The following is a 15,638-nucleotide window of genomic DNA, read 5'->3' as shown; positions in this document are numbered from 1 at the left end:
GGGTGGTGGCAGGTGGGCCAGAGACAGCACCGTGGAACTGGTATTATTGCGCTCCCCTCGGGCAGCTGGCTTTGGGGCTTTCTGAATAGTTATGTGAGCAGCACAGAAGGGTTGCAGGCTGCCCAGGCCGTTAGCAGGGTAGGAACGTGTGCTTTGCACTGTGATTTATAGAAGCATCACTCGGTGTCTTACACTAACGTTTGGTCTGTATTTCATTTTGTATTTCCCCTTCAGTGTGCCTGCAATTCAGAAAGTGCAAACTCATGTAGTTTTTTTTTTAATTGTGCTAACACGCATCCTTTCTGTGCTGCTGACCAGTCGGCAGCAGCAGGTGGAGGCACGTGGTGGGGCAGGAATTCAGGCTGGCCCCATGCGGGTGCTCAGAAGTGGTTGTGAGGAAATTGCTCTCCCTCCTACAGCCCCCGTACTTGCCTGCCTACGCGGGAAGGTGAAAGAGGCACGGCAGGACTGAGATGCGTGGGTGGGTTTCGGCTGCCTCACTGCAGTGCTGGAGGACGGGAGCCATTTCTGGGAGTCCGTGGCCCTCATCTTCAGGCTCTGGCTGAGTTTGGGGCTGATGCAGCCCTTCCCTGCTTGGCAAGGGCTCTAGGTAGGTCGTGGGCACGAGGTGCCAGGCACAAGCTTTGGTAGTCTTGTGGCTGTGCGAGGTGTGATTGCCTTCCTTACAGACGCTTTGGGGCATCCGCAGGAAGCTCGAGTGGGTTGTTCATTGCTTCCGTTCTCATGCCACTGATGGGATAATAAGAGTATTACTGGCTTTTGTCCACTATATTCCCTGAGCATCTTCTTTGCAGACAATAATCTTGTCGCTTTCATTTTAAAACTTGCTCAGCATAACTTGAAAGCATTTACCATTCAAATACCACTTTAGTTAGCTGTTACTGTTTATATTGCAGTCTGTTGTGAATTTCCTGCAGTGAGTTCTGAGGAATCCGACTCAAAATCCATGTTTTAAATATAATTTCAGTTCTCAGGTTTATACCAGTGGGGTTGGTCCTGCAGCTGAGATCCCTGTTAAAGACAAGGTAACTTGCATTGCGCAATGGAAGTGTTGAGTATATTTTTTTAAAGATGAGCCAGTAACACCCTACCACATGATGTGGTGCGGCCACATGAATATGGAACAACTCTGTCATGAAAGGGTGGATCAAGTTGTCCAGTAAGTCTTTTCTTTTTCTAATCTCTGTGAATCTGGAAGACTATATGGCATTTCTTATTTTAGCCATGGGAGAGGAAAAATAAATCTCAGTTCTTGAAAACTACTGCCCCAGGTTAGACAATCTTTACATTAACAGTTTGTTATCCAGAGAGGTAGAGAGGTTTGAATATCCTTTTTTTTTTTTTTTTTTTTAGTGGACTGATTGTGTCTTCGACCTGTATAAAGCCCCACAGCAGCATCTTAGAAAGAAGAACAGGGAGAATGTGCCCGGAGGATTTACTGTGCTGCTGTTGTTTTTCCCCAGAGAGGAACCCAGCTGTTTTGAAGCTGAAATAAAAATGTAAATTATGAGAGAGGCATAATTAGGGCACTTCCTTGAGACAATGTCTCATGCAGGCAGCTTCAGTCCTTGGAGGGTGTGTGTTTTTAATAACAAAGAGGTGTTCAAGCAGTAATGAAGGAGGGGGTGAGGAGCAGCTGCGTGCTGTGATGGTGCTCCCCGGCTCAGGAAAGTTGTGACAGAGCAGAGAGCTTGTGCTTTTCCCCCGCCAGATCTGCTGGTAATATGAGTAAACCTGGTGAAGACTTCAGCTTCTAAATGTGAATTACTGCTCCACTAACACTGATACTAACAACAAGCAGAAGATGCTGGTATGCATCCTGTGCCATACATTTTGTATGGTATTTGTGGAATCAAAATGTCGTACTTGGGGACTTGAAAGAACAAACCTCAAGCTAGTCCTTAAAGGGGCATACTTTGCAGAGACATAGAAAGCAGAAAACCAGGCACACTGATTGTGTTTTTGGTCAGGGGGTTTTGAGTTAATTGTAGGGCAGGAGGCCTGAGCGTGTATGAAGTGGTAGGGAGAGTGGGAGCTAAGCTGTGGTTGGAACGGGCCTGGAGGAGCAGGCTGGGATGGTTCCCAGCTGGAAGCTGTCTGCAGTGTTTGTCGCTTTTCCCTATTAGGTTTTTGGCACCAGCTTTCACACTGTCAGGAGTGCTGCACATCTGTGTAGAGGTGCTTAAAGCTGTGTGTGTGTCTGACAGCTTTGGGATATCAGCCTGATAGGTGTGCAGCTCCCTTTCCTTGTTTCTGCACACTTCTTTTTTTTCCAGTAAGTCCTGTGATGTAATTATGTATGGGATGTTAATGGTAGAATAGTTTCAAGACTCCAAACTTGTACCCTCTTAAGTAGTAGTAACTAAGGTTTATAATATTACCTTGCCTAGGGAATGCGGTGAAGTACTTTGCCTTCTTCGGGTAAGTTTGATACAGATGTTCATGATCTAAAGAGATCTTAAATGGTCTGAGTTTTATTGCTAGGGCCTGCCTACAGTTTCAAAATGGAGAGAGACCCCTTTCAGCCTGGCTTCTTAACAGTGCTATGAAGCGGTGGTGTGTTTGATGTAGGCATGGTCTTGTACACTGATGTTTAACTTTGAAGGCTAAGAGGCATGAATAATGTTAGAGTGGTGTTTTAAAACAGCATTTTTTTCACACTATCTAGCTTAATACATTAAATCACTTTAAACATTGAAGAAGAAAACAAAGCAGATTTTTTTTTCCATTCTAAAAAGGCTGTGGTTTAATTTTGGTTTTGCCATTTAGATTTCTATGGTGACAATTGGTAAAGTCATGCTGCTTGTCAGATGGAGAAGTACATGTTTGTAAAATGTCATTTAAGATAACTGGAAAATGCCTGGCTGAGCTGATGCCCATTTTATTTTTTATTAATTTTATTAATTTTATTTTTTTGTGATCTGCTGGAGTCATATAAAGGTCTGCTTTAAATCTTGTATATTCAGGATTTTTTTTTTTTATTTTAGGGATGAGACTGGTATATAGGGGACTTTCCACAAGAGCCTAATCCTGAATCTGACAGTTTTGTAGGGATAGCTGCATTTCTGTCAAAGTTTTAAATCAACACCTGTCCCTTACTAGAGAATTATCTCTGTTCCCCAATGCCATCTGTTAGTTACCAAAAATTCTGCAGAAAGAATTTTTTTTTCTTCTAGAGTGCTGAGGGCGTCAGGATTTCTTACAGAGCTGAGCTGCATCCCTCTGAAGTTCCCCAAGGCTTTCCTGTGCTGCTCAGTGTAGGTGCCTTTTATTAATTCTCAGCCAACTTCCCATTTTACAGCCTCGTTCTTGCAAACATTTAGGCATGTATATGTATGTAAGCGTGCACATATATAACTCCACTGGGCTGAATGGAACTTGTTATCCAAATACCACTGGAGTTGAATACTCGGACAGTGCTAAGTAGGAAGTGTCAGCAATAGGGCCATTGCTGTCCATACATGAGGGCTGTCACCTGGGCAGTTTCCAAGTGAAACACGTTTCACTTGTAGTCATCAGTGCTGCTTCAGCCAGTGTGCTGCTGAGGCATGTGAATGACTAACTGCGTCCCACCTTCCCATGCTACAGCAATAGCTCCTCCACATACAGAAGGACCATAAATAGGAAGCTTTTCCTATGACAGTAATGACTTCTGGGATAAGAATAACTTAGTACTGTACCAAAGGGAATAAGTTGTTGGAGAGAAAATATTTGGGTAATCTGGCAAACGTGGTATGTAAAAATGTGTATGTAATCTGTCCCATGGAAAACTCTGAGATACGAAGGACAGCATGTGTGTTGAAATACGAACATTCATCTGGTAACCATCTTGATAATCTACTGACAAGAAAACAGCTATTAACTCATCTCACTTGTTTCCTGTTTTGCCCCAAATTGCCATGCTGACACTTGGGTGACTGTAGTTATTGATAAGTACGCCCCTTGCTCCTCTCCCTCAGTGGCATGGTAGCATTTTTGGTTTTACAGACTGTAACTACGAGGACCTTAGTAGGCAGAAAGAGGTTTTGTTTGTTGCTCTGAGAGGGGGAAGGCTCCATGGTCTGTTCCCTCTGCACTGGAGGAAGGTCTGTGGTTGTAAGGTGCTTGTCAAGCACTGCACTGATCTGAAGGAAGGCAGCTGCTGTGGAGGACTTCAGCAAGGGCCCTGGCGTTTTAGCATGAATCCAACTGGAGAGAAGGACTAAATGATAGCAAAACGATGATATGTGATCTAGGTTGTGTTTGATTCAGTGAAAAGAGCCATGTATTGTTAAATAGCATCTTGCATTGAAAAAGTTTCAGAGGGCAGACTGTCTGTTGTGGAAGAACCCGTAATCCTCACAATCCTCACCAATGTGGTCTTTGACTCGCAGACATTTGTTATATGGGACCCTCAGAAGAAATCAAGTAAAGTTAGTACAGCAGCTGTTTTATAACCTGGTCATAGCTCTTGTTTGTTCTCCACAAATCTGGGGCAAGGACGATAAAGACTTGGATGAGATTGTTAGGGATTTGCAGTTTTTTTTCTTTGTCTTTATTCATTAAACCTATTGGAAATAGTAAATTTGCCATAGTTTTCTAGAATGTCCTATGAGCAGCATATAGACCTTGCTAAAGATGGTGTCTTAATTGCTGATGTCTGGGATTTATGATGAGATTCCCTGGGAGCCGAGAGCAGTGTGTAACAGCATTACCCCTCTTCAGAGGGGGAAAGCGTAGATCCCTCGGAGCATCACTTGCCAATTGCTGTGTGTAACTTGGGGCAGTGACTTTTGGGGAGGAGGAGGGAGGTCTCCCACTTGATTGGGCCATGAATGTAAGCAGGCAAATGCGTGTAAAAATGTAAGTGCATATGTAAAGGTAAGCATTCATATTGCTTTTCTGTACACTGAAGTAGCAGGGAGAGATCAGCTTGTGCTAGTTGAGCCTAACCACATTGTTTTAAAGAGAGCTGATATTTCTAATTACTCTTGCTTTATGTAGTATGCTGCAGACTTGATGGTACAACAGTTGGGACCAGACGGTAGAGTCTAGATAGCTTGTTATGAGTGTGATAGTTATTTTCCAGTAAAATAGCTAGCAGGCTTTATGGCTCTTGATGTGTCAGTGGAGGGTCACCTGCTCAAATGCTGCTAAACCAGGCTGCTGTTTGGGTGTAAGTGAAATCTTTGCCCGAATTACTTGTTGGCCATTAATTAATCTCTAGTTTACTGGATTAGAATTTAATTTTGGCATTTGGTAATGAAAGCCAAAATTTGTTGTTGTTTTTTTGTGTTTTTTGTGTTTTTTTTTTTTTTTTTACGCTGGTGATTTGAGGCCCAAGTCTAGCAAAAAGCTTCTAGCAAAAGCCAGGCTATCTGTGGCTAATCAATGCAGGCATGTGAGGTCCCAGTGACTTCACTAGGGGTGAGGAGGAGTCTGCTTGTAGGCTATGTTGCAGGATTAGCAACTAAAGCATGATTATGTGCTTACCGGCGTGATTATTCCCTTTGTTGCCCTTCGGACAGTGCATACCCTGCTGTGGCATTGTCCTTAGACCTTTCAGGCCTGTGGGGTAAAACTTACCCCGTTCTTATGAACTTATCTGTTCCTGCTCCCCTGCTCCTGGCTTCCTGCATTACATCTGAGGCAGAAGGAGGCTGCCTTCTTCTGGGCAAATGGTACTTTGCATCTCCTCTGTTGTGCAAGGATCTCTGGGTCCTCTTGTTGCCTTCTTTAGTGTTTGAGCTGAAGAGTGTTGCTCTAAGCATAGAGCATTAAAGCCCTAATGCTCTTCCCAGCGGCACTGCTGATAGCACTGTGAACTGCCCAGGTACTGACCTCCCGATTCATAAACTTTCATCAATGCACATCATAAACTTGAATCCCATGAGCCAGCTCCAATCAGCAGCTGAATTGGGGCCAGACTCATTAGGGGAACCAACAAGTCTCTCTTTGAATGCAGGGCACACAGAGGAGAAAAGGGCAGGTCTTAAATCAGTGTATGGTTTGATTGTTTTTATTTTCCCAGAGGCCCTGAAGCAATGTAATGCAGGTTTTTCAACGCTGACATCACAAAATGCTGGGACGTGCTGCCAAGTTCATGTGGGTGGAGAAGAAAGGTGGTGTTCTCAATTCTTACAAACACTTGTGCTTCTGTTCTCAAGGAAGAAAAAAGGAACAAACTTTCCTGATGATTCTCTGAGAATGTAAATGCCACATGAGCATTTTGGCTAAAGGCAGAAATGGCATTTCCTGTGCTGACTTCACTGCTCAATTGTCTTGTCCTAGTTATGTAAGTTGGGTTTTATCAACTGGAGCATGTGTATAGAAAACCAGTTGGAGAACTCTGCGAGTCATTTATCACCTCCTCACATTTTCCAGCAGAATTACTCATACTCGTGGTTGCACTGAAAAGAGTGTTCAGGTATTCTGCGTCAAAGGATTTAAGTTGCATCCCTTCACTGGTAAACTGAATATTTTTTTGTTACTATCTCTGATATTTAGGCTGCAAAACCTGAAAATTAGCATGAACATCTATCATTTTTTTTAAGAAAGCAACTCAAAAGCTTTTTGTAATCACATCACTTCTTGATAAGAGGGAGAATTGTTGGGCTAAAGTCATTCTTGGTGAAACTTCAGTTCTCTCAGTAGATGAGAAATTAGTCTTCACACTTACATTTACATCTGCTACAGATAGCGGCATGGGAGGGATGCTTGTCACCAGTTTACACGCATCATTTGCTTTAGAATGGTATACTGACAAGCCTGATAGACTGTTTTCTTTATTGTAACCAAATCTGAAGATGCTTTTCATTCAGACTTCCTTATGGAAATGAATTATGATGCTTATGTAAAGGGTATGCAGGCGAGTTCCTTAAAAGAGCACGGACAGTCACTTTCTGACTACTTGAGAGTGCCCAGCACAGCCTGAAGGTGGAGGCACTCCTCAGGGGCTGTTCAGTCAGGTGGAATCACAGCAGGAGAGGTTTAGGGCTGCCTGGACTCTCAGGGCTGTCTGGTTTGCTCTCCTTTTGTCTGTCGTTAAGCGCTTGCACTTTTGCTGCGCTGATATGAGATGGTCTTTTAAAGATGCTTTGTAGTTTTTCTTAATCTTGTTGTCAAGTGCACTCTATAAAACGAGTGTTTCACTGTTGCAGAGCTCTGAGATGCTGCAGGGCTTGGGCAACGTTACTTGAAGTAATAATGACAAACTAAGTTCCTGGCAAGCAAAGGAAGGGGCTGAGGGAAGAAGACAAACAAAAAGCCTCCAGCCTCAAGTGGAAAAGAGGGCACATGGTTTAGTATAGCTAAATACGTGTGAATCTAGAAGGTTCTCCTGAAGTTGCATGTATCTGTTGGAGTGGGGAATTGTATAGTGGCTTCAGCAGAGTGGAATATGAATGGAAGGACACGTTTGGCTTTGCCTCTTTTTGCATGCCCACCCTGAGTGTGCTTGCAGGTGGGAGCTGTTAGCAGTAGAGCTGTTGATCACAGCAACAAAACCGGCTTGTTCTGCTAATCACTGGGGTCGGTAATGGACCGCTAAATCTTGTTTGCTGTAATTGGCCTAGTAGTGCTTTTGAGTCAGTGGGGCAAATAACGTACTCAAGATTTGTCCTGGGATCTTCCTTGCAGGCCACAGGTCTTAGAACATAAACTATTAAATTACTGTAGATGAAACACCAGGGAGATTGGTCTCGGAGTCCCGTGGGGATTGTGGAATTCCAAATGAACTCCTCATAATTTACTTAATCAAAGTGTGTGTGTGTTTTTTCAGAAGACATTCTCTTGTGAGAACGCTTTCTGAAGCAGCTAGTGGAAGTGAGGTACAGCTGGGGCTCCCAGCTTCCTTCTGAGAGCGGCAGGCTCCTTCTGCATGCTTCTTTGCTTGCTCTGCGTGATGTGTGGGTACGTAACGGCCTCACATCGAACCTCCTGCAGGGGCAGGTAGGCCAGAAACCTCAGCACTCAGTAGGGAGGAGGAAAAAAAAATCAGCTTCAAACTCTCCCTGAAGTCCTAGCACGCAATAACTTCTTAACATGACACAAAAATGTCCATGGGTCAGAATAATTGTGCTGTTACAGTGCCTTGTAGAAAATGTGCTTTGCTCCCAGTTTCCCCCATTCTTGCTCTTCCCTTTATAGTTAATGCTGCAAGAGTTTTTTGTTAGTCATTTTTCTTCCAAAACACAAATGCTACTCTGCTTTGCAATAAGTCTGTATGTTTCCCAGCCCACCGGATCTGTGGTGTAGGCTACAGTTTGTGCAGTTCAGGTTGAGCAGACTTTGAGCACCGGATCTTTCCTGTTAGCCTGAAAAATGCAGGTTCTCAAAGAAAATGACTACAAACATTTGTTTCTTACGTGGATTGATCTGTTGCCTTCCATGTGCTTGCAGATATGGACGTGGGGCCAAAACTTGTAAGACTGATGTTTTCAAAAGGATCTAAGGGCTTTCGGCATGCATGCCTCTGTGAAATGCAGTGGGATGAACACAAATCCTGATTTTTACTTTATTTTTTGTACACAGTCCCATGAAATCACAAGGCAGCGTGCACGCAACTCCCCGGGGCTTGCTGCTGTGCGCTTGGCATCCCCTCATATGTAACGCCAAGGAGCAGGTTTCCCAGTTGAGCTCCCTGCTTGGGTAGGTGGCTGCAGGGGGCCGCGTGGGGTGGACCCCTGGCTAAAAACCCTGCATCCCCAGCTGCCTTGGAGATGTCCCAGGGGACCTGGGGCCCTCTGCTGGAGGGGAAGCAGAGTACCTGGGTGTTGGTGGCGGTACGACTGTGGGTGGCTCAGTTCCCTTGATGTGTTACGAGACCAGAGGAGATGAAGGCCTTTAGGTCTTGAGCAGGGGGGGACAGTGTGTCTCCAAAAAATGTCACCATTTCAGCTCATGAAAGAGGAAAAGAGCCTTAGTGGTCATAGGCACCTTTTTTATTTTAATACGGAGAGCATGTGTGAGCTTTTTGCTCAATTAACTTTTCCTAATGCTCTGTAAATTTGCCTTCAATGCATTTGCATTGTGTTCAGATTATCTAATCAGCTTCCAATGACTCCTTTCATTTTCTCCCCCATTTCTCATCTGTGCTATCGTGATGAAAGTCAATGCTCTACAGCAGTAGGTTTTGTGGTTTGAAAAGACAAGAGCTCTGTTTAGTGGAAGTTGATTTAGTGTCTAAAAATAGAAAAGCCCTGGCTTGTCTCCTGGATCAGGTGGTTATAGTGGTGAAAACCACCTGTCACGGGAGGTTTATGTTTTGCTCCTGGGGAAGTAAGTATTCTGACAAAGAAAAGTATGCAACTTCAGGAAAATGGGAATTGTAACTTCATTAGCATCTGATGTCGACTGAAAAATATATCGAGTGTGCTTAGATATTATAGAACTATTTTTCTGCAGTGAAGACTGTGTATTATAAAGACCTTCCGTATTTTTAGGGATTATAGGATAATAATAAATTGGCAGTTAAAGTTATTTAGGGTTGGAAGCTGGCTTCAGATATATTCTCCTGAGAGTAGATTTCTTTAACCACATCATATAAAAAAAAAAAAAAGTTATATTTAGAGTGAGATTAAAAAAATTCCTAGCAGTCTATCATCTGGGGCTGGATCTCTGTGATGAGAACTGCTAACTTAAAAGGAGAAATGCAATTTTGTAGAAGTCTTACTTTTTGTGTAGAAATTCTTAAAGTTCATTGGGGATTTCTGGGGCTAGGGTTTTTTTTTACGGTGTCGAAACTTGATGTACTTGCAAGTAGTCCCGATGTGCACCGATTTGAGCTGATATTGGAAGTGCTGAGAGGTGAGGTGCCTGGGTGGCAGGGGTAAGTTCTGGCACGCACCCACCTGCCTCGCCAGAGACATTTGCATTTATGGCTCTGTCCCTGCATGCCACTGGCTTTTAGTGGAGCTGGCTTCTTAGGCAGGCAGGCACTCTGTGACCACGCACGTTTGCGGATGCAGGTCCTGATCCACACAGCAGAACCTTTCTGCTTTCACTCAAGTTCCTGGAAGAAGAGCGGTTTACTCTGAGAAGCCGTGCCTTCACTGCGACTCTGTGGGGGACGGCCCTCCCTTCTCCTGCATCTCAAGGAGAAACGATGTCTGGCACAAAACCTGAGTGATCTCCAAGAAGTCATTCCAGCCTGCTTTGCAGTAATTCTCTCTTTAAGTCCAAGTGTTTTGTTTGGCAAACCAGCAGTAGTGTCAGGCATGTTGAGTGCAGTTTCCTGAAGGAAAAACAAATACCTCCCTTTAATATGGAGAGTTAATTGGTGGTTTTGTTTTGAAAAGAAATTGTTACGCTTTTCTGAAAGCTGGATGGAAAGTCCTGGAAGCACAGGAGCTGGAATAGTGAATGTGCAGCATGAGTGCAATGTTGGAGATACTGTCCTGCTGTGCAGAGACAGACCTGGAGACGCTGCCCTGGGATGTGGAGGTGCCGAAACAACTCCCTGTAAATAACACATCTTGGTGGCTGTTTTGCTGTTTGAATCATTCTTGCATTATTTGTCTAGTCTCAAAGATGGAGACGTAACGTTTAAGGAATTAGCACATGTTTTTCGATCAATAACTGAATAAATTACTGGGGAGCAAGTCATCCTTTTCCATCTGAGATATGCGACCTTTCAGTCCTCGGCCCTTCCAGGGCCCTGCACTCACTGACCAGGGTTGTGTGTTTGAGGTGGCAGCCGAGGGCAATCTCTGCTGACATAAACCAGTGGTGTTTCACAGCTGGAAGGATCGTGTAGCTCCTGCTGGCAGGTTAGGGATGTATGCTAGCCTTTGTCCCCTCTGGTATTGCTAGGCCTTCTCTGCACTTAGACTTGACTTGCCCTTACACGGCAGATACCTGCTGGCAAAAACTGAGTGCTTCACTTTTTTTTTTTTTAAGAGGATTGCAGTCACTTAAAAATGTGAGGGATCAGAAACGGTTGAAAAAGGTTCATCTTCCAGACTTTTGTTTAGCTGAGAGCATCACGTGCCACTAGAGCATCTTCCTTAGCCATTTAAATGCTGTTGCTGCACAGAGACTCACGTTGGTTTCCAGGACTTGCTGAGGGTTTTGCCTTTCACTTGGGCTCAACTTTGAGTTGCTTAGGGAAGTTTTTTTTTTTTTTTTTCTTGGTAGGAAGTCCCTCCACTGGGAGCTCAAATGGCTTTTTTCTGTGTAAGTACAGTTTGGCCCAGCGGGCGGTGCTGATAGACCTGAACCCTGTGTGTCTCACCGCAGCTGCACAAAACTGGAGCTTGTACCCATAAAGTAGCTGCTTTTGTGAAGATAAAATACGTTACATTGGTGTATAGAGGTGAGCTTTCAAGATGGAGGAAGCGCAGTGGAATTTCCAAAACACTTTGTTCCAGGAGCAGAGGTCTCTCTGCAAAGTGAGTTAAGAACAAAGGTTTGCCAGAAAATATGCAGAACAGATACTCTAACTTACTGTACTGATTTTTCTGAACTTCACTCTTCTGTTTCTGTAAAAAAAAAAAAAAAAAAAAAAAAAAAAATTATAGTGCTTTCCTATCTTTTTTATGTGCATTGTTTTTAGCTGGAGCATACAACCCACCCTTTAGACAGGTCATCTGTAGAATCACAGCTGTGTCCAGGAGCTCACATCTGGAATATTCTGTCCAGTTTCAGGTTCCCCAGCGTAAGAAGGACATCGATATGCTCTGGAGTCAGTCCAGTGGAGGGCTGCTAGGGTGATTAAGGAGATAATGAGGTATGAGGAGAGACATGCCTTTCTCCTGTCTGGAAGAGAGGAGCCTACAGGGAAGTATTATTGCTGCCTTCTGTGTAAAGACTGGGGCCTCACGAATGGAAACTGGTGCCGAAGATCAGATGTGCTGAGGGCAGTTGGCTGTGGGGTGACTGCAGCCATCAGCTGGAGTTCTGGCATTGACCAACTGCAACAGAGTAACGCAGGTGTTCACACCTCGCTCTGTCCCAGTTCACTCTCTGCTGACATTGTCTCCTGGGGAGTTTGCAGTAAGTTGTTGAACAAGGATATACATTTAAATACGAGTGGAGTCGTGGAAGTGAAGAACGGTGGAGGAACATCAGGGGATGTGCAAAACTAGCAGTGTAGCTTTCCATAACACAAGGAATTTTCCTCTCCTGTCCCTGCATGAAGTACCCAGTTTCTAAGAGGAACTCCTCTGTGGGATGTTCTTGGCCTGGGAAAGGCCGGTTGATGTGCCAGGGAAGAAGCTGTAGTGTTGTTGTGAACAGAGAGGGCAGACAGGCCAAGTGGGTCAGCAGAAGATAATAGCACAGATAGGAAGAGGCAGCTTCTGTCTCTGACACTTACAGTTCAGCTGCTGAACAACCACAGGGTCTGCAGGCAAATGGTGACCAAAATAGCTGTTTCTGCACTGCAGCTATTCTCTGGCAGCAGCAGAACATGTCTGCCACTCGGAGGTCACTTTTATTCTCCTCTGGCCAGTCTGTGGGTGACAAATGCTTTTACCAAGATAAAGCTGCTGGCTGTCGCTGCAGCTTGTGCCAAGGTTAAATCTCATCTGCCTGGTTAAGGTTGGCTTCTGGAGGTAGGATGTGAGAAGTGCTGGAGGAAAAAAAAGCAGGAAGCGGTCCTGGCTTCAGGTGTGTGTAATGGTTGGACTGTAAGATTTCTTTCTTTAAAAGTTGAGAACATCTTTCAGGAGCCCTTAACAAGTTCTTGAGAGAAGCAGCGCGCTTCGTTTGTGGATAATATCAGATGATTGAGACATATTGCTGTGGTTATGATCTCTTAATCGTTGTGCGTGAGTACAGTTGGGCTCTGCCAGGTCTGAGCAAATGAGCATGGCAGGTGAACATCTGAACGTGGCATTAGTGTGTGTGTCGCCCTAACAGAGCAGAGATCTTTCTGACCCCTGCAATTTTATCTGGTGGGTTCTGATGAGACAGAATTAGTTTAAATCTTGCAGTTTGAGGCAGGCCTGAAGGCTCTGCTTTTGTGTGATGCCACAGCTGGTGATGTCCCCGAGTCTCTTACATCTCCCGAAGACTGCAGCCGGCAGCTGTAGGTTGAGATGCCCCTGCTCACATGGGCTCACAGAGGGCTTCAGACAGGGGCCGAGAGAAATTAGTAAGTTCTCTGGGAGTAAAACCTTTTGTTTTTGCTGTCCCAGTGTTACTGCTACACAAAAAAATGTTGATGCATCCTTTGCAGTTGTGCTTGAATAGATGGATCGCGCGCACAGAAATAAACATAGCAGCAGCAAAGGAAGACCAGCCAAACCAACAACAAGCAAAGGAACAAAACAGCTCTGTCTGGCTAGAGATGCTTAATTAGTTCTCCTGTGTGGTCTCCCTTTCATCCTGCTAACACTGCTTGGGTTAGGATTAAAAATAAATACATTGGTATTTCCAAAACATGTAGTATTTGGGTATTGCCCCTTTGGGGAAGGGGGGGCAGCTCTTTAAATGAGCAACTCTCCAGAACAGAAGGCCTTATAAAATTTATGATGCAATACATAACTCTGTGAGGTCCTTATTTCATCTGTGGCTCCATGACATGTTTGGTATAAAATAAAAATGGACCAATAGCATTTTATTTTAACATTTGGTAAGTTGTTGCACCCTGTTGACTTTTTCCTAGCAGGGTGGTAAGTTCGTTTCCACTGATGATAATTGTATTATGATTTAAAAAACAAGTTTATTGCAGGCAGTAAAACTGGTCTTCTGTTAATGGTTTAAAAAAGAAGTTACATTACACAGTTAATGTTTTAAAATAGTGAAAACCAAGTATATCACTGCTGCCACTGCAAAGCTGGAGGTGCGTCTTACCCATTCAAAAATCAGTATTGAGGACTGACTGCATTATAGGCTTCTTCCCCCGTGCTGGGTAATAGGCTGAAAATATTTGGCAGGTTTTTTTTACAGGTGTGCCTTATAGAGCTATTGATTGCCTGGACCTGAAATCCTTCAGGTTATTACTGTTACCTTAATTACAAGGCGTGTGTCTAGACAGATAGTCTTCTGCTGACAAATATATTTGTAGATTTTACATTTTTGGCTAAGATTGATAGGGCTGTGCCAGATGTGCATCAAGACAGCAAGAAGATTTATTTTCCAAGGAGATAACTAGTTTCCTTTGGGCCTCTGGTATTTGGAGCCATAATCCATGAAGCCACTTCTTAACTGGGCTTAAGGGCGTAACTGTTATTGCAAAGGAGGCAGTAATACAGGTCCTGGGAGAGAAGCTGAACAACAAATTGACGATTGTTAATCAATACTTTTCTTCCCTTCCTAAATAGAGTGGAAAACAGAGCAGTGTCTGTCAAGTGAGTATGGAAATTATTCTTAATCCTTCTGAAGGGCCTTCTGGTGGTAATGAAAACAGCATACACGGTTAAGAAGAAATAAACATACGTGTCCAGCTGAGAAGCCATGAGGAGGAGATAAGCAAGGCGATAGTAATGGGGCTGTCAGAACCATCTGAAAGCCAAAGGAACAGAGAAGAAAATCAGTTTTGATTCCAGCAGCTAATTTAGGACAAAAGGTCATGGAGGGCAGCAAAACCCAAACTTTACTAGTATTTAGAGTATGTTGTGATACATGCCATGATGTGTATATATATATTATTTTTGTTACTGGACTTGAAGATTTTGTTTAGCTCCTAAAACAGAGCTTTCCCTCTTTCATTCAGCCCTGGGAGAAGTGAAGTAGCTCTACGGAAATCTTAGTGCCTGCAGAGAGATGTCAAGTGGAGCCTGCAGCAAAGCTGAGAAGTGTTCAAGTGACTCTAGGAGCTGGGGCTTAAGTTTTCACGTTGCTTACATGGATGCTAAGTGTCCTTGCTATAAAACTGTTTGTGCTGCAGTAGCATCTGCAAGTGAGGCGTGAGATATAGCGCAAGTTGTGCTGGGCACTGACTCACCCAGATGGGGTGAACTGGGATTCGCCCTGCCTGGGATTCGCTGATTCGGGGTGGCTGGCCACGTGTATCGAGTGGAATTCAGACCTGCTCACTGCCACGCCAGCGTTCCCAACACATCTGTCAGGTGTTTCCTTTCTGGTGTCCCCCAGCCTGCACGTGTTGGGGGGTGGCTGCCTTTGGAGGACTTTGCTTTGAAACAGAAGATAGTATCTTCCCTGGGCCGGTTAGGGCTGGCTCTTCCAGGGCTTGCTTTCAGAAGGACAGAAAAATTACATCTTTGACTAGCAGTACTTGTAACAAATTGGGTTGCAACAGCTCCTGTGTTAATAACTGAACTGCGAGCTCTGCTCCAAAATGCCTGGGACCAGGTGTGAGGTGTTCATGTTGCTGTTGGTGGGTAATGAGGCGTGAGGCTGTACCAGCTGCTCACCCTGCTGTATCACACCTCCTCTTCTCTCCTTGTGGCATTATCTTTCTCCTGAAAGGTGATTTTTATCAGAGGACCTGCAGGAGTTGGTTCCCTTCTGCATCATTTTTGTACCTTTTTTTTTTTTCTTTTTGGATTGTTCTGTTTCTGGGTGTTTATGCCCTGCTCCTGTCCCCAGTTTCCCATCGTGTTGTGTTGTTGGTCCCATCCTGTTGAACAGCGCCGTGTCCTGTCATTCCCGCAGGGCCGAGGAGCATAGCACATGGCTGGGCACTCTTGAAAAGAGAGGTCAAAGAGTAATAAATGATGCTCGTTAGGCTA

At 44.3% G+C, this 15,638-nt stretch overlaps 1 protein-coding gene across 21 annotated transcripts in view; it reads left to right on the top strand.

Annotated features, from left to right (window-relative positions):
- Nucleotides 1–15,638, top strand: part of MAP2 (microtubule associated protein 2) — a 197,917-nt gene that overhangs the window by 11,545 nt on the left and 170,734 nt on the right. Inside the window, exon 1 of one of the 21 annotated variants that reach the window (XM_083842133.1) lies at nt 514–610. The exons of 19 other annotated variants lie outside the window; for them this stretch is intronic. The gene's annotated coding sequence lies outside the window, so the exon portion shown is untranslated. Of the gene's footprint in view, nt 1–513; nt 611–3,202; nt 3,279–15,638 lie in introns of those variants that run through there. One more of the 21 variants, XM_083842138.1, reaches the window with a different exon arrangement.

Source organism: Anser anser, assembly GCF_964211835.1.
Source record: "Anser anser genome assembly, chromosome: 6".
NCBI classification, from domain to species: Eukaryota; Metazoa; Chordata; class Aves; order Anseriformes; family Anatidae; genus Anser; species Anser anser.
This window is presented reverse-complemented; position numbering and strand designations above follow the sequence as displayed.